The following is a 19,822-nucleotide window of genomic DNA, read 5'->3' on the forward strand; positions in this document are numbered from 1 at the left end:
GTGCCATTGCCTTCCTTGGTCGTCTCCACTGTTGTGGTAGCTCAGTTGGTGCCATCTCCTCAGGGGCTTCCTTGTAGCCGAGTAACTGGAGCTGCACAAGCTGCCTTAGTACGGCTACTACATGGCTGCAGTAACCCGAAGCTCCAGCCGGGCAGCTACAACGTGCTTCTTGTACTACAGAATCCATCAGAAATGTCACCTCTACAGTATAATGATCTGCTGTCTTTTTCCTGCTTCTGTAGCAAAGGCATTGCACACTGACAGCAGGCCCACACACACTGAAAAAAAAGAAGAACAAAGGTTCACATTAAAATTAAGAATCAGTCTGTTACCTCATAAACGGCGGTTTTCGACATGACGTAAATTAATTAGCATGCACAAAGTTCATTGCAAATTACAAGCCTCACTGGAATGTGCTAGCTTGTCAATGAGCGCAATGCTCGTACGTGTTTACAGGAAAAAACTGAATCAAAACATCATGCCTGTCAGCCATCATTCCAATTTTGCGGAACACAAAACAGCAACAAATGACCGACGCCTAACTATGCAATTATATTGTCAGTGGACAACGAAGAAGACAGTGCTGGGCTCGTGCACGAAGCGCGAAGAGGACGAAGTGTGATCTGTGCGCCGTTGGCCGGCAGTGGTTCGATTGAGCTGCTGTGAGCTGCTGTCAGCATCCCTCAGTGACTACTTCTTGTGTGCCTACATTTACGTAACAATATCCTTGACACCACAATGTCATAAGGTAACGAAGAGCTAGCATAAAGCGCGAGCCGTATCCAAAAACACATTAACAAACAACATATGCTGTGCACATGCGACACCGCAGCATACGCATCACGATTCCACAGCTTGTCCACAGCTTGTACAAACACACAAACGCGCACCTGCAGGATGCTCGAGACGTAGCGCAAACCCATGTTAACGGGTAACTTTTCCCAGCCACAGCTTCATCGCCAACGCGGGCGCATAATGTAGAACGGTTGATTAGAAAACCCGCCATTTGCTCGTTGAGAAGCAACAGCGCAAAGCCGGTGAAGCTCAGAGGAAAATAAAGCTACACCAGCTGTTTCTTCTTACTGTACGCGTCGTTTTTTTTTCTTCGTTTTTGTAGGCTGTGCGCTGTGAATCGGCAGCATAACGTAGTTCCCGCTTACCTCTCCGCGATCGCAGACGCTGCGCTGAAACACGCTCCGTAAAAACTCTCTTTAGGAAGTTCCTATAATTACATGCTTTAACCAACGGCTCAAAATGGTTGCCATACCACAGTCAAGAATAAGAGACAGAGAGTCTAAGTTTACTAACCTGTTGCACTTCTTCGTCTTCAGCGTCGGCAGACATACATACGACTCGGCCACAAGCTTGTCGCTGCGCTTCCGTTGCCGTTCCGAGGAAGTTTTCAAAGCACAGTACTGCTCTACAAGGTCGCTAGGAAATGTCGGCAGTACCGACAAATCCATCGACCACTCTCCTGTCATATTTCACTGCGGCTGCAAAAACTACAGCGCAAAACAAACGATCAACGGACGGAGCAAGCGTGGTAGCGGCGTCGGCATGGCGTCGGCACTCACTCCCAACCCTGAAACATGGCGTCGCGGCGACGGTTGCGGTTTTGCTCCGACAGATGGCAGCAGTTTCGAATAAGGTCTATGCTGGCTGACCGATTTGATGTGTCAGTATCTTCTGTGAGTACTTGCATTGACAGAGTGCTGAACTTTATGAACAGCATTAGTGAATCCGGGATCGCCTGGCCTGACCAGAGTCAGCAGGAGCGCATCAAGGCTGCCTTCTTGGCGAAAACCGGCGGCAAGGGACCACGCAACGCTATCGGCTGCGTGGACGGCTGTCACGTCGAGATCAACAAGCCCGCAGAGTCGCCGCAATCCTACTACAACCGTAAAAAGTGGCCGTCGATAATACTGCAGGGCGTGTGCGACGATCGCAATAGGTTTATTGATGTTTTCATTGGGTTTCCAGGGTCGGCCCATGACGCTAGGGTACTTCGGGCAAGTCCTTTTTTTGAAGTCTGTTCTCAGAAATGCAGTAATGGATACGTGCTGGGTGACTGCGCATATCCGCTACTACCTTGGCTTTTGACACCATACCGGGACAATGGGCGAGGCTTTCCTTCGTGGAAGAAGAACTTCAATAAGGTGCACTCGCAACAAAGGGTCGGGATCGAAAATTCATTTGGACTGCTCAAACAACGTTTTAGAAGGTTGTACCTTGTGGACGCCGCAAGCATTAAGCAATGCTGCCTGATCGTAATGGCGGCATGTGTGCTGCACAACATGTGCAACGAGGAGAGGGACTTTTTCGAAGACCTAGAACACCTACCCAAGCAAGATGACAGCGAGAATGACGAAGACGGTGATCTCGTCTTTGACAGTGCTGGCAACTGCGAAAGCATGCGAAATGCCATCGCGCAAGCGCAGTGCTGATGTGTGCCTCTGTGCGGTTTCTTGCGATTACATTGCAAGCAATAAACATTTCTGAGAAAGAAATGAAGTTAATTTCTTCGCTGCTATTCGGAGCCTGCCCCTGCCCCTCCACGGCGGCAACGAGGGGTTCTAGAAGCGCTAATATTTTTTGCGCCCTTTCAGCTCTCTCCTTCCTTGCTTCAGCAAGTTGCTGAATGAGTAGTTCAACGGATGTATTTTTTCTTCTCATCCGTTTTCCCGATCTCGGGAAAGGCTGCCCTCGCTGTGGTGGAACTTCTTCCTCCAACACGTGCGGTGGGCTCGGTGAATCCGGGTGTGGTGAGCCTGCTTGGTGCACATCACGGCTAGTGGATTGTTCCCCAGTGCTTGGTTCCGGGGGTGTGCTAGAACATTAAAACATTTTGAGCCTTATTTTGTAAGGCGTGAGCTGTACAACTCCTGTGACCTCACCTGCAATTTGTGGGCTCCATAACTCTACCAGGTGCTAGCAGAATGGTAGGAGTAATGTGATGCTCCTTTTTCTAAAATACGAGCCATTTCTCTGAAATGGGCAAAATAACAATTCATATTTTTGTAAATGACCAGTACAGCAGTGATGTGCACTTACTCTTCAAACTAGAACGCCACCCGCGAGTGGCTGGACGATGAATTCTCCTCTTTCGTCCTTTTGTATGCCCTCTCCAGGGTTTTCCATTTGTTTTCAACTTGGAGAGGGCGCAAGTCGGAGCTAAACTCCTCGTTTATGCTGTCCGCCAGGGACTGCCACAGCATTTTTTTCGTGCTGCATGAAACGAGACGTAACAAAAAGCATGCAGTGTATCAGTTACCAGACGAAGCTGTCCTGAAATTAATATACCTTGGACGCAAGTACAGTACACTATTCGAAATGACCAGCGCGAAAACAGACGGAGACAACTGAAGAAACGCAGACGACAGGACGGACGCTGCTCTTGTCTCCGTCTGTTTTCGCGCTGGTCATTTCCAATCATGTCTCCCCAACTCGCCCAATCAGCAGTTTTGACAGTACACTACCTTACCAGGTACTGTCACTTCAAAAAAGAAAAGAAACGTTTGTAAACGTAACTTCCGCGTGATAGCATGTAAACGTGTTAAGCTTTCCGCACTCGTTCGGACCAGTAGAAATGAAATAAAACTTACCGGAAGCCGCCCTTCTTCCCCACGAGCGCTTTCATGTGTGGATAACGCTCGATAAAAGAAAGAGTCTTGCTCCTGATCCATTGTTCGGGCTCAGGAGAGCTGCTTCGGGGCGGCGCGTTTCTCTGCGGCGGCGGCGGTGTGGACGTTCGGCGATCAGCCGGGTGGTTATGTGTCGTCGCTCAACACCGCTGATACGATTGTGCCGTCTGTGCGAGAGTATAAATATTGATTTTTTTGTGAGCCACCGCTAAATAAAGCGGGATAGTTGAAATCTGGGTCGTAGCGTAGAATAAAAATCTGCCAAATGTCGAAGGAAAAGAGGCGACGCACACACGGCTGGATAAAGCCAACGTATTTAAAAACGTTGGATAGCAAACATGCCAGCTATCTAACTACGAGCTTGGTTAGTACCAAGCTCATTTACGGCGAACGAGAAAAAAAAAAGCGAGGAACAAATTAGATGAGGAAAATAAGCCAAAAAAGAAATAAGTACCATGCAAGCGCGACGTCGGCGCATGAAGAAACGCATGCACGTGTTTCTCTTTTTGTTGACCGAGCCAAGCCTTACCTGGTGTAGCGTGCATATATCCGTTCTGTGAGCTCAGTTGTTGGCCGTCTTCGCCAACGATAGGCGTTAACAGTGTATTTACGCCGTTGACAACGGCGGATACGCTGCCATCGTTCGAAGCTGCCATATTCAGGATGGAAGTAGCACACGGATCTCGCTGTCGTCTGCTGTGGCACTGGCTGCACGCAATCGGCACTGCCAGTCGAGAGAGTGTAGAACTTTTCTGGATTAGGACTGCACGACATCTACACTTGGGTGAAAAGAACGGCGTCGTGTAGAGGGCGCTAGGCTACACTCGTGAAACGAATGGCGAAGTGCTGCACGAAGAGAACTAGTGTAGGCTGTGCAGGTGAATCGAACAGACCATGTGCCGTGGGGCCCTATGGTAGTGTCCGCTCTTTTTGTCAATCCCTTTCTTTATGAGTGGCCGCTCAGCCTGGGCCGGAAATCCTGCCTCCAGTATTGCGTAATAGACTGGCGAGCTCGTGAAGACACCCATTTCTGCTCGCGTACTTGCACTGCTCCGAGGTGAGCTGCAACTGTGACGGACACGCGTTCGAGCTGCATGCACAACCACTGCTTTCGTGGGCAGCGCGCGCTCTTCCTTCGTCATTGTCATTGAACTTTACGGCACGTTTTCTGTCGTTGGCTGCCTCGAACAAGCACCAGGAAGACAGGGCGCAAATTTTCCCTCTCCGCACTGGCTCAAGCAAAAATGAAACGGTGTGCTCGCTGGTGGCTTGCTATTGATTAATGCGAAAGCAATTCTAGGCTATGTCGGTGGTGTTCGTGTCAAAAAAAGTCCGCAGCAGTTGTGAGGTTCTCAGAAGAGGTAGCGTCAAACAATTGGTTCTAATCAATAGAGTGTAATGTAAGGATGATGTCGCAAAATAATTGTGTGGATAGGATGATTAGTTGCTTAATTAGAGCCAAAAATGCCCCAAAATTGGGTGGAGCTACGGCAAAGCGCGGCGCCAAATTCGAAACACCAGAAGTATGGGCGGACCCAACGCGTGGCGCCACAATTTCAAAATCCAAAATCGGTGCTGAGATGACACCAGGGAATAATCGGGGTTAATGTAAATCCAATCAATCAATTAATTAGTAATCAAAATCCGAAAGTCATGGAGACGATTAAGCATCTAATTAGCGAGCAGTAATTAATTGACTTGATTAATTATATCGATTCCGTAATTTAGCGTACATCAACCAGTCATCGGCCAATCAATCATCGATCGTATGATTAATCGATAATTAATCAATCGATAAGAATTAAACGTTCAATGAGTACAATCACCATAATTATAATAATGAAATTCGGAACATTGTGGTGATGGATCAAAACAGTTAATAGGGACATTTAGTATAGCGTATGAGCGCTTACATATGCTATACGCAAGCATTCAGCCGGAGGTTATTGTGGAAGTCGCAAGAGCACATTTAGTTTACCGTACAACCACCCGAACCCAACGATAGCCAAGGTCGCAGTGGTGCCGTCTGATGTTATAATGTAAAAACATTTTGTGTCATATTTTTCGCGCTTAGCGAAGGCATTGGCCAAGCTGATACAATTCGTATCACGCAGATAGCCGGTTGCATGGCGTCCTCGAATGAGTCGCGCACTTCGCAGTCGAGGCAGGGCCTAGCTTTTTTTATTTTTTTAGGTAGCCAAACCGAGCAATGTTTTTTAAGAACGTCATGGTGCGTACTAGCGTTCTTTCGGACCCTTACTGCCTAGCGTTTTTAAGCTGGGACGACATCGAAGCCGTGATGATGCTCGACCGTGAACAGCAGTGTCGACTGTATGCATCCAGGCACGGCCTCCTGAGCCTGGACACCATGCCCGACAGCACGTTCCGAAGGCACTTTAGGTTCCAGAAGGCAGACTTCCGGACGCTTGTAAAGGCTGTATAAGTGCCCGAATACATAACAAGCTCTCAGGGAGTGCGAGTGTCTGGGCAAGAAGCCTCGTTCATCTGTTTGCGGCGATTGGCCTATCCCAACAGACTGTGCGATCTGCAGGAATTCTTTGGCCGCCACTATTCAGTGATATCGAGCATTTCAAAGAAAACCATGCTGCACATTTAGCAGAGCTTTGGATACTTGCTTGAGAACCTGCTGTGTCACAAGTGGCTGACCCCGTCTCATTTGAAAGAAATGAGCGACGTAAGTTTTTCCTTTTGTTGTTTTATTCTGCATATCGCACGACATTCACAGTAGAAGGAAAAAGAAAGGAATTTACATGGAAATGTGAATAGAAGTCGTGATATTTAATGGATGAGTTGCAGAAGTCAGATCCCTCACTGTGAAAAGGGCTTGATTGTTCTGACATCAAATAAACTCAGGCGAAAACAGCTCAGGTCTCCCTTATCTCCCTGTTGTTCCTTAAAAGGTTGCCCTGCGGGAACTGATTACGCGGGCCATTTTCATTGCGTCTTGCAAAACTAGAAGACCGTGTACAGTCGCGCGTAAAAAAGATTAGCACACATGACGGAACACCAGAGCGCCGGAATAACAACGCGTGGCGCTGCGGATGGCGGAGAGTCTGATAACGAGAGTGCCGGGCCGTTCCCATTCTACAATATTAGGGGGGTTCTGCGGAATTCCACGGACCAGCAGAATTACTGGCTAAAAACAGCGCTATCATCTATTCTTCCCGCGAGTTCCTTTTGACAAACCATTGCGGACATAAAAAAAAAAGTTATACAATGAAGCCATCTTTGCTCATGATAACCGAGCCAAAATAAATGTTGCATGCACTGTCACGTAGTGTCGGCACTTCTACGCTCGGGCGGTGCACGCTTGAAAAAGCTTACTTCCTGCCGTCCTCCCCTAGGCTGCAGAAATAGAAACGGCCCGTTAGGCAGGTCGGCGTACCACAGCGCCGCGTGGTGAGATATCCCAATTCTGATCGCCAGTGATTTGTGCTAATATTGCCACGTATCATTGTAGTGTTTGTTCGTTCACGCTCAAGGCTGCAGGAAAGGGTTGTTATCACTTTTGTTCGTGACGCGAGAAGCGACCAGACTAATCTCGATTGATCGCAGCCATGAAAGGCTGCATCTAGCTTTTTCTAGATTACTGTAGATGATCTTGTCCTGTTATCTGGAAGTTTCCTTGCCGCCTTTAAATTGAGGGATGCCGCGAGCGGCGGACATTCGTAGGTCGACGACCGACGAATGTCCCTCCCTTTCCATGGTCTATCACTTACTATAATTTTATTTTGTACATTGGTTCTCTTAGTGAAAACTGATGCGTTTGGAATTTATGGTGGGCTATTTAATTGTATTTTAAACATATTTTGTATTCATGAATGCACTAAAAACATGTAGGAAATACGTTCCTGAAATTTCATGCTTGGTATCCGAAACACATTCTTAAAATATGTCAAAAATACCTCACTTAAAGCATACTTCGAGCCCTTTTCAAATATGTGAAAAAATATGTATGCAGTTTTAGCATCTTGTCAATGTATTAAAAGTGTATTTTTGTAAATATGAAATTAATTCATCCGAAGTATGCTTCAATTCCAACAAACGGGCAGTACTTTTAAACGTATTTGCAGCCCACTTCTAGCTGCCGTTTAACAGTCGAGGGCTCAAAACCACGTTTCGGAAATGACATTTACATTTTGTCAGTATATTTGAAGTGTACTTCCGTAAATCGCAATTAATTCGTCCAAAAAATACTTTAATTTTAGCAAATTGCCAGTGCGCATTACATATTTTCAGCACACTTCAAGCTACCGTTGAACAGTCTAATGCTCGAAATCGAGTTTCGGGAAATCGCATTTTGGGGTTGGCAATGTATTTAAAGGGCACTTTCGTATATACGAAGTTCATCCGTCTAAAGTATACTTAAATTCTATCAAACGGGCATTCCGCGTAAACATATTCGCATTACACTTCAAGCTACCGTGGAACCGGCTCGAAATCACGTTTCAGGGAAGAGTGAAAAGTCTCCCTCTCCTGTCGTCTTTTTGTTTATGGTAAATTCTAGCAGGTAATCAGCAGAAGGTAATCACCACTTATTAACACTACGTGCGGAGAACGTGATAGCATTATACCGGCAAAGGCGCCTTGGGTGCTTCCGGGCCGGAATATGCCAGCGAAAAGGACCCAAACTGGCAAGGTAGACAGGCTCCCTTAGACGCCCGTGTATCTGTTTGTTGACAGTTCGACTCCTGACCTATGCCTGACGCGCGTTGCAACTAGCAGTTCGGTTCTAGATGGCTTCCAGATTCGAACGCGACCAGTAGGAAACTTCTGCGATAATTTGGGAGCCCACAGTCTTTGCGCAAAAAACGCCTCACCGGGCAAGATAGTGCGTCGCTCTCGGTGGGTATATATAAGGCAAGCCAAGCTTAGTACACTACGGAGCATTTCTTGTTTGCTGAGCCAATTTCGTCATGATTTGCTGTGTGTAGGTATCTTTGCCGTTCCCATTCCGTCACGTGACTTTATAACCTCATAGTGCATAGTACAGTTTGTTCAGCAGTTCAAGCATTAACCCGTCTTATTTTTGACGTGGCTCGTGGGCCTTTTTTAAGCCCATGTAATTATATTTTTAATGTATTAAATGTGTATTTTTAGTGTATTTCGAATGCAATCTAATGTACTTAATGTATATATCGAGTATATTTTTAATGCATTATAAATATGCTAAGCGCGCAAAAATGTACTTTTCACGTATTTTTAAGAACATTCCAAATATTATTCGTAGTATACTTAGAATGCATTTGTATTGCAGTTTAAGCATAGGGACAAAAAATGCAAAATAGATATCAAATTAATACAATATGTTTGAAATGCATTTTCAGCATATCCCCTTGTTCACTAAAGGTTACCAGGGTTTAAACACTAACACTGAGACCCCTTGAAGTCCATAAAGGGCTAAACAAGCTTCCATGGTTAACGAGCGAAAAAAGACGGAGAGTAAAAGACAACACGACACAAGCGCTCACTCGCAACTGAACGTTTATAGGGAAAAAACAAATTTGTACACAAAATGGCTGAAATAAAAAATAACAAGAAACCGAGGTTCAGAGACGCCACACCAGGCAGCCCCTTCAGGAATGGATTAAACGTGCATCAACAAGAGATCTAAAGCAATGCAGTAGATATCGGCACGAAAGAAGAATTACACGAGACAAGATCAAGTGCCATCGAGAAAGGCTATTTCATGGCCTGTTAGAGTGACTGAAGGGGTGTTAATGCACGTGTCGATTGATTTTGCGATTTAATACGCTTCCTTTAGCTCCCGTGTGAGTTGATTATGGTGTGTAGAAATAAAAATGGTGCTAGCAAAGCTTTGGCGCGCATCGCTTACGCTTTCCTAGCCGGTCACATGCCCGGCAGTGGTCAGACAGGTTAGAGCGGTCTTCGTTAAAGGAATTCTTAAGCACCATAAGGCGCATGGTTAAGCAGCGGCTGATATGGCCGATGTAAGCATGGCTGCAGGTCATAGGAATTTTGTAGACTACATTTTTACAGCATTCAACAAATTTGTTAGCGTGCTTGATGCCACATACTTTGGTGACGGGACGGGTTGTTGCGTCCGCCCGTTTTTGGACGGCTGCGCACAGACGGGAAAGCTTCGCAGGGGCGGAGAAAACGACGTCAACATCATAGGGTCCACTTAATTTTTCAGCCAATGTGAAGTTCTAAGAATTTAGTGGATGACGGCAACCTTTCTTTTATTGCGAAAGCAATACTAGGCTCATGAATGGCCTTTCGCGTAGCGGCGGCCAGTAGCCACGTTTGACCTTTAGAATGACCTCTGACGTCATACCAGGGTGAGGGATGGGCTACCGAGTCGAGTATTCAACAAATTTGTTAGCGTGCTTGATGCCACATACTTTGGTGACGGGACGGGTTGTTGCGTCCGCCCGTTTTTGAACGGCTGCGCACAGACGGGAAAGCTTCGCAGGGGCGGAGAAAACGACGTCAACATCATAGGGTCCACTTAATTTTTCAGCCAATGTGAAGTTCTAAGAATTTAGTGGATGACGGCAACCTTTCTTTTATTGCGAAAGCAATACTAGGCTCATGAATGGCCTTTCGCGTAGCGGCGGCCAGTAGCCACGTTTGACCTTTAGAATGACCTCTGACGTCATACCAGGGTGAGGGATGGGCTACCGAGTCGAGTATTCAACAAATTTGTTAGCGTGCTTGATGCCACATACTTTGGTGACGGGACGGGTTGTTGCGTCCGCCCGTTTTTGGACGGCTGCGCACAGACGGGAAAGCTTCGCAGGGGCGGAGAAAACGACGTCAACATCATAGGGTCCCCTTAATTTTTCAGCCAATGTGAAGTTCTAAGAATTTAGTGGATGACGGCAACCTTTCTTTTATTGCGAAAGCAATACTAGGCTCATGAATGGCCTTTCGCGTAGCGGCGGCCAGTAGCCACGTTTGACCTTTAGAATGACCTCTGACGTCATACCAGGGTGAGGGATGGGCTACCAAGTCGAGTCGTCGCGCAGCGGCGGCCGGTAGCCAAGCGTGACATTTAGGATGACCTCTGACGTCATGCCATGCCTAGTGACGTGTAGCGTGACGTCATACCAGGGTGAGAGATGGGCTACCAAGTTGAGTCGTCTCGCAGTGGCGGCCGGCAACCACGCGTGACCTGTAGACGCGGCGCACTGCGTTCCTTCTTTAGACGCGGCGCGCCGCGTTCCTTCCGTTAGAGGCGCTGCGCTCGCTTTCGCAACCTACCAGGCTTAACCAAAGCGAAGCCCCCGCCAATTTTCTTCACGCTTGTGCCTCCTGCTGGCAGTGTGGGACCTGATATAACTTGCAAGCCAATCACATAGACTTGAGAGGGCCACTTCAGGGAACCCCGATGCTCTCAGCCTAGCTACCTGTTCATGAAAAACGTTTTGAGCGTTGTGCGCACATGATTTTACGAGGGCCGATCTCAGTGAAGAAACGGCTACAAAATGTTTCATGGTTTTTGACTGCGCTGAAGAGGAATTCATCAGTGGTTTTCAACTTCTGGGCGCGTAACGCCAGCAGACATGATCAGGCAAAAAGGGCAAGTTCAGATCTAAAAACTGAAGCTTTTGCTGTTTTGGAAGTTTAAAATAAAAGTACAGTCCAGAGCTATTTTCTTTGAAGACATTTAAAATATCATCAACGCGCCTAATGAAGCTGTCTATTTTTGTGGATACCAGAAAGTCATCAACATACCTAAATATGCGCAAGTGAAGGCCACTGAGGCTGGTTTTTACATTTCTGTTAATACGGCTCAGAAAAATATCGCGAAGACTGGGCGCAACAGAAGAACCAATACATACACCAGAACTTTGAACACAGAAGTTATTGCACCAGCCCACAAAGGTTGACCGCAGATAAAAAAGACAGTAATTCAACGAAATGTTCAACCTACGTGCCACAATTTGATCTGATATTGATTTCATCAATGTCCTCAACGATGCAGCGCTGGAAGCATTCCAGCAGGCATTTTGTGGGATAGAATAAAATGCGTCTTCAATGTCTATGCTAAAGGCGAGACATTCACCAGGGTCTTGATCCTTTAGGAATTCCAAAACGTGTTCCGAATTCCGCACAAGGAAGGGGTCATTCAACTGCAGCTAGGAAAGCTGCCGCTGAAGGTAGCTGGACACGGAGTGCTGCCACATTCCGCGCTCTGAGACGATAGCGCGAAAAGGCAATTCGGATTTATGAGTTTTTATCGTGCAAAAAATTTGCAAATGAGCACCTTTTGACGTGCTAACGGCGCGCGACAGTGAGAGAAAATTTAAATCTTATAACGGGTCAACAGCACATGCGTTTACCTCGTCAGGCTGAACAGACACAGCCTTGAAGTTTTTCCTAACTGCTGTACAGGCCTTACAGAGAAAAAGCCGGCAGGCATTATAAGAAAGAACCCTTATTTGTCACAAGTGATTATACGGAAATTCTTGGAAACAAGGTATTTGATGATGGGTCCCCATTGTTTAGAATTTTACGACCTACCTTCAGACCGGCTCAAAACGCTGGCACATTCCGAGACACACATCTCTCTTTTTCCATCGGGCACCAAACGAGCAACATTCCTGGCCATTGCAAGCTTGTCCAGGTCAGAAAGCGAAGGATCAAAGGAAAATCTCGGGCCTTTTCAGTTGCGAGTGGGCGCTTGTGTCGTGTTGTCTTCTTCTCTTCGTCTTTTTATGATGGTTAACCGTGAATGCGTACCAACTACCTCAACTTCTTACCTTAACTAAGTAAGCTTAACCACATCTCACTGTATCTAACTGATTTTAGGCGGTTCACTTAAAAGGTGCCCCCCTGGACAACTGCTAGGCATTTATCGACGGAACAGCAAGGCCCATACGTAGCCCGTCAGAAGGTCAAACAGTGCACTTCTCCGGGCACAAAAGAGACCACGCACTGAAATATCAAACCCTCATGTGCCCCAATCGGCTCATCTGTCAGCTTCAGGGGCCATATGCAGGCATCAGGCATGATGCTGGTTAGTTTCATTGTGATAAATCCCTATCAGCATGTTTGTTGTATTTTAGTTTTCCACATGTCTGTCGTGTCATGACTTCCTATTCCTCTTTGTGCCCCTTCTCTGCCTTTGTTTCTTCTTCCTGCGTGTCGGGTAGCATACTGGGTGTCATCTAGTTAAACTGCCTGCCTTTCCGTTATTCTGTTTTTCTCTGCTTGGTACCTCATAGCATTGAAAACATAAAGAAAGCATGGAGTGTGTATAACTCAACATTAAGTTTAATCCTATTTAATATGCAATGATATTACATGACGGCCAGCAGAAGAATGAGACAAGATGACCGATGGCTGTGGGATGATTTAATGGGCGCCGGCCTTGCACGAGCGCTTCGTCCTGTGCCACTGCCAGCTTCGTCTTCTATATTACGTAACCAAGTGTTCGTAATGGCTATGTGCAGTAGAGGTAATCTGCCAGACAGAGAATCGGCGGCTTGGGACATCCGAATAGCACACAAGCGCACGCTGCCAGCTTCGTCTTTTTTGTCGCATTATTATTATAAACTATTATATTCAGTGTCTGCTGACCAGATGTGCTGCTGTGAACATTGCTGTTTAGGACATGTTATAGGACATGTTATGCACTAGGTTTTTTTTTTCATTTCAGGAATCTTGAGAAAAAGCAAACTTTACGAGACACTTGAGCAGCTGGTCTCCGGAAATGATGCAGTGAGTGTGACGAAGGCGAAGCTGGCAGTGGTGCCCCATTGGACGATTTCGAGGAGGTCACCCTCATGAAGCTCTCGAACACTGTATCCCGCCTTCCACCCGCGGCCCCTGACCCTGATGGTGTGACTTCTTCTATGATTAAAATTTTGTTCAAGGAACCTCCCGCCGACTCACTGGCACTTATAAATTGCTCTCTTAAAGGGCCGTGGATTCCAAATGAGTGGCTTCTAGCAAAGATTATCCCTTTGCTTACAAAGCCCGGAGACGGTTATGGGTTAGACAATATAAGGCCAATTTCTTTAACTTCGAATCTCGTAAAGTTAATTCAGAGGTTGTTGCATGGTCGAATAATGTCCATCATTTCAGAGACTGGGTTGTTGAACCCTTGCCAGATAGGTTTCAGGCCAGGATGCTCTATATGGTGTACACATATCGCTCTGGAGAGCCGCATACAATTAGCTCGTCGCCGAAACCAATACGCAGCGCTTGTTACTTTAGATGTGTCTCAGGCTTATGGTAGCGTTGACCACAGGACGCTCGTGCAAAGAGTACAGGCAGTAGGACTTCCAAGATACTTTGTGGCTTGGGTTTCTGAACTTCTGGCTGACAGGGAATTTTACTGCTTCCAGAACCATGTTTCCTCAGGCAGATTTCGACAAGCGAGAGGAGTGCCCCAACGGGCGGTCCTATCCCCTTTACCGTTAACATCTTACTCAGCAGTATTCCCTGCAGTCTTAAGGTGTCTTCCTATATGTATGCTGATGACATCGCCTTTTTTGTTTCAGACAACGACATTTCCTCTTTGTACCAGTCCTTAAAGTCCTACCTTAATGTCCTGGACCAATGTTTAGAGGACGTTAGTCTGTTCCTGAATGTCAAAAATGTATTTTATTGGTTTTCCGCTCTCTCATTTAGTTAATATCTCTATTGTTTACCGGAACCATGTACTTTCTCAAGTGCAAAGTATCAAATACCTCGGAGTAATTTATGATCCTTCACTTTCCTGGCGGACCCATATAGAGCAGATCACTGCGAAAGGAGTCCGAGCAGTCGATATGCTGTGCAGGCTGAGCAACGTTCTTTCCGGCATGAGAAGGCACTCGCTTATTATGATTTGTAGAATGTATGTCCGTCCAGTCTTAGAGTTCGGGTGTGTTTTATTCTATGGTGCTCCAGCCTATAAACTTCGCCCCTTCAGTCTGTTAGAGCGGGAGGCGTTGCGCCTCTGTCTGGGCCTTCCAAAATTTGCGGCAAATTCTGTTTTGTACCTGGAAGCGCGTATTCCATTATTGCCTTCAAGATTTCGGCCGTTAACGGCGAAAACGTTTGTAAATATGTGAGATTCATCGCTTCATGCCTCGAATTTGATCTTCCTTCGTCAGGCTAGACCATTTTTCAACGAATCCTCGTCTCTTTTCCATACTCCCTATATTTGTTTTGTGCGATACGTCCTTGACCCTTTAAACGTTTGCATTTCGGACATCCTTCCGGTATGCGCCAATTCTTCATCTATTCAGACTGTCTTTGTTGACATCTTTCCAAAACATGCAAAGTTAATGTCTTTCCATATGCTCAGCGGTTTATTACAGGATCACTTGCTGCACTTAAACTCTCATGTGCTCATAGCAACAGGCGCCTCACAGTGTGCAGAAAAGGGCGGTGCTGACATTTTCTCCATCTCCCTTGACTGGTCATTCTCACTCCGCCTTCCCGATTACAGCCCTATTTATTTGGCCGAATTTCTAGCAGTAGTCCTGGCGTGGCGCAAAGTAAACAGCTCTTTTTCTTCTGTCATAATTATGACGGATTCATTATCCTTGTGTTCATCTCTCACCGCGTCTACAGCATCTCAGGCACTCCGCGTACTGAAACGCTAGATTTCATCCCACGTGTATTCGTTACGGTCGGTCTGGATGCCTGGGCACAGAAGAATCCATTTGAATAAGGTTGCTGGTACCCTGGCGATGGCATCTCTTCAAGGCCCAGTCGTATCTCTGCTTCCGCCCAGCGCTTATATTACTGCGTCCAGGTTTCGCCGGTATCTACTCTTGAAAGAATTTGCAGCATCATCACTGACCTCCTTTCCCAAATTCTGGCATCTGGTGCAGTAAAAGTTGGCGATCACTCAAGCTTGAGGTTTCCTTCACGCGTCTACGTTGTCGCGTGCCTCACTTAAACTTCTACCTTTGTAGCTCTGGTCTGGCGGTCTCCCCATTGTGCCCATTATGCGCTGAACCCGAAACGATTGATCACTTCTTGTTTACCTGCCGCCGTTTCTCCTCTTTACGGAGGCGCCTGCTTGAGGTCCGTTACGACAGCTAGGTCTAAGTCTGGCAGCTGGGGTTGTTCTGTCTCTTGGTGCTTCCTCCCTTGGGCACAGTAACTGGAATGTGCACTCCGCCATTCAAACTTTGCGTTCAGACACTAAACGGCTTTCGTCCTAAGCTCTTTCTCATGATCAATGTTTCTCTGCCACAAAAGCTATCCTAAACATGTCCCGTTTAGCCCTGTTCCCTCTAGCAGTCACCGATCTCACAGTATTTGTTTAGTTTAATTCAATTTATAAATCTGAGTTCCTTTCCTTTGTTTCCTAATTAATATTATTATCATTATTACCATTATATTGTTTAACATTTTGAGCACCTGTCAGTCACCGCCTGTGTCTTGGCCAATCCCCCGCAGTGGGTACGCACCATTATTTTGAGGACAACAACAACAACAGAGCGCTCGCTCTAGGCCAGCGCCCATTGAATCATCTCTTGTTCATCGTTCATCGCGCCTCATTCTTCGGCTAACCGCCACGTAACATTTTGTGTGAGGTGCCGGGGAATCATCGGCACCCTGGTCCTGGAGCTTCGGCGTCCTGTGTCAGCCGTTGGTAGTCGGCCGTGAGTCTTTGGCCTGCGTCGCCTGGCTTGCCCCAGCTGTTCCGACTCGAGCCGATCTCGCCGTTGCTGTCCCCGCCCCGTTCCCCGCTCCGACCACCCGACACGACGAACTGGACCCGACGCCATGACCGACCCGACCTACCGACCCCACCGACCCGAGACGCTACACACAGGAGAAGACACCGTTCCTCTGTCCCTGCCATTCGGCGCGGCCTGGGGCCCCGGCCTTTGACTCCTGGCAACCCGCGGCCCGAAAGCTTCATAGACCGGGACTCAGTCTCTCATCTTTCTCATCGTGGCGGCCAGCATTGCACCATCTGCTACTTACTGTTCAACCCTCCTCTCAAAACCATCACCATTTCGCGCGTCTCTGTCAATGATTAAGACGATCGCTCGGTGGCCCCGGGTAGTGTAACGAAGATGAAGCTGGCAGTGGCGCGGGACGAAGCACTCGCCCTAGGCCAGTGGCCAGTAAATAATCTGTTCATCATTCATCGCGCCTCATTCTTCGGCTGGCCGCCACGTAACAATATATGGGAACCCTGCATATCCCCTGCGGCCGCTTCTGATGAAACCATATGGAGGTGCAAGGCTCTCACCTGCTCAAGAAAACTTCTGTGCTGCCATGAGTACAGTTAGGCAGGCCGTAGAATGGGGATTCGGGAGAGTAATTTCCCAGTTTGCTTTTGTTGATTTCAAAAAAAAAAATAAAGGCTGCTTTTGCAGGCTCTGCCTAGTATGCACAGGGTAGCCATCATTCTCACCAACTGCTCTACTTTCATGTATGGTAATCAAGTCTCTAACTACTTTGACTTGGAGCCACCATGCCTCATTGATTACCTCCACCCAAAGCAGTCAGCTAAAAATGGTGAGGATTGGTCCAATGCTTACTAACTGAACTTTTTTGCATCGTGCAAAGTGCTTGCTTATCGTGCAAAGTGCTTGCTTCAATTTAAATCATTATTTTTCTTATGTGAACCAAATAAGCACTCTTAGTATTCATAATGTGCTTCATCTTGTTTGGGGCATCTAACTTGCCGAAGTCACTTGAGCTTTGAGAGACGCTGAAGTCCATGGAGAGCTCCAGGTAAATTTGGACTCCCAGAGGTTCCTTAATCTGCACTCCCATAGTACAGTACAGGTTAGAGTACAGTGAGTACAGTAGAGTAATCAGCCACTGGGCGCTATAACTACTGAGCAACCGCAGTGGGACATAATATCCAAGAAGCAGCTTTGGCATGTATTGGCTGCTGGAAGTGCTCAGTCAGCTTGCACTGTCATATGTGGACCAATTTCGTCGCACTTCAAGGAGCAGTGACGTGCTCATTTCTTGCATTCAGTTTGTATAGGTGAGTTTTGATGGATGCAGTTAAGAGCGTATAAAAATAAAGATGTTATTCTCTTTTGATATCACTCTTTGTACAGTTTGTGTGAAATCACATTCAACAAGTTTATTAGTGCTTATTACTTGCACTATTGGCCTGATTTTGTTTCTGTCTTTCTTTGAGTTCAGTGACACGAGCCTCCAATTCTAGCTCGCACAGCTTGAAATCCTTTTTCATTTTTAAGGCCTTCATTTCCTGCCTCTTCTCCCAGCGTCTCTGTTTCATTTCGAGGCGGACTGTTTCAAGTACTGAGCGTTCCATCTCAAGCTGGATGTCTTTCTCTATGAGCGCCTTTTCATGGCTCCATCTTCTTTCCAAAAACTCATGATTTTCTTCACCTTCTGCCTTTGGCTTCCGTTTTCCTGCAAATGCAGATTTCCCGAAATGAAATTAATGCGTGACAGTGCATCAAATCACCGAACGCAAGGCAGGAGAGCAAGACAGATCCACGTTTGCCAATTGACAAAATAATTTAGCACATGCGAGTAGCACAAACTGTTCTACTGATGACGCTGTTTGAATATGCAACCTGGTATGATAGAGCTGGACTGAAAAGTGTCCTTGCTTCGCTTCATTTCAGCCGTACATGCAGGCTCACGTTCCGCAGTTTGCTACTCTTCCTGTGGTGTCACAGCACTCGCACGAGGAATTTGCTCTGCGCTCTGAAAGATATCAGCATCAGTGCTGAAATATTCGTCTTCGGCGGCTTCGCTTCCCTCGCACATTTGTTGCAGCAAATATGACGCAGTTTCGGGAGTATTGTTGATAGTCCCAGATGGTGTTGGGTCCGAAAAGAGGAGAAAATGTGCACCCTCTGTTACACCACTTAATTGGTGCTTTCCATTACACTGCATTTCATCACAAATACGCCATGACCCTTGCCACTTGCTACACATCAAGTGCTGGCATAGGTTTTATTTATACACACCTTTCAAAAATAACACCACCAAATGAAGAACGCCGCATACTTCTAGTCAGTTCTATTTTTTCTTTTATTTATATATGTCAGTTTTATTTCCTTGTTTTCATTTTGTCCAGTCCACAATGATTACCTACCACATTAAAGCAAAGTGGCTCTCACTTACATCATGCTTAGCAGAATGATGCTGGGAAAGTAAATAGAAAAGGAATTCGATGCATTCTTACAGGAGTCACTGGGATGGGGTGACACTCCCGCAGCGGCGACGCAGGCATTGTCGCGCACTCCTGTAGCAAATCTTTTGCTTGCGGCTGCGTGGGCCTTGCAGTGTTTAAACTTGTGTCCAATTCTCTTGCAAGGTAACAGATCCCTTGCAGGAGCCTCTGCTTCTCTTCATACCCTTCTTCTGTAGCTGACCTCTGAGGATTCATACGGCGTCATGCGATTCAGCGTTTCGTACAGCACAATCGTACTAGTTAAGTTGGAGCCTAGCTTGCGGCAGGAATTCGTACCAGCGACCTACAATCGGTAGCTGCGGCTGTCCATCGAGATATATGAGATGGCTGTTGCGTCGTTTTTTTTCCTCAAATCCAATTTTCATTTCCTTCATTACGGCATCTGCTTCTCTCTTTCTTATTTCGCTCCCATCTTCCTCCGTCCCGTAACGGTGCGGTTCGGGTGCCCACCGAGATGTTAGACCGTTACTGCGCCATTTCCTTCCTTCAAAAATGTGTTGCGTTCAAAGCTGTTTTCAACGTGCAAGGCGTCGCGCCGAACGGGGGATGGCGTTCCGTGGACTCCCTGGAAGCGCTGCAACACGATGTCGCGTTCCACTCCTACAGGCGATGCTTAAGCGTTCTCCAATTTTTGCCATCTACGTGCGGTGGGCCACAATAATAACGGACAGCTATTGCAGCTATTCAGTCTCTCCTTCCACATCACCAATTTTCTTTCTTTCAGTCAGTCCTTTCTCATTTTTTCTGACGGCCGAGTGTAGGCGTCACCCGACAGCCACCTTTCCTTCTAACCCATTCAAGTGCCGACGCGCGGCTTCCGCTCCCTTCGGTCCCCCGCTTGCTTGATCCATGTGTGCGATGCGCCTCCGTAAATGTGTATATCTGTGCTCTTTATTTCCGCATATTAAAAGATTGGTGCAGCGCATCCTTGGAATCAGTGCCGCCACGGGCATACCTGTGCGCAAGCCGCAAGAAACGAAAAGGTGAGGTCTTGACGAGCAACCAGGTTGGCACAGTTGCGTTTGCTCTCTATAAGATGTGG

At 46.9% G+C, this 19,822-nt stretch overlaps 3 pseudogenes; 1 reads left to right on the forward strand and 2 right to left on the reverse strand.

The window, feature by feature from the left end:
• Positions 1-2,517: 2,517 nt before the first annotated feature.
• On the reverse strand, positions 2,518-4,297 carry LOC149326410 (uncharacterized; annotated as a pseudogene).
• A 1,571-nt stretch (positions 4,298-5,868) lies between these two features.
• LOC149326411 (uncharacterized) lies at positions 5,869-17,134 on the forward strand (annotated as a pseudogene).
• Positions 17,135-17,283: 149 nt separating this feature from the next.
• On the reverse strand, positions 17,284-18,975 carry LOC149326412 (uncharacterized; annotated as a pseudogene).
• Between the last annotated feature and the right edge of the window lie 847 nt (positions 18,976-19,822).

Source organism: Amblyomma mixtum, chromosome 10 (assembly GCF_055824585.1).
Source record: "Amblyomma mixtum isolate Tamu chromosome 10, ASM5582458v1, whole genome shotgun sequence".
Classification (NCBI taxonomy): domain Eukaryota; kingdom Metazoa; phylum Arthropoda; class Arachnida; order Ixodida; family Ixodidae; genus Amblyomma; species Amblyomma mixtum.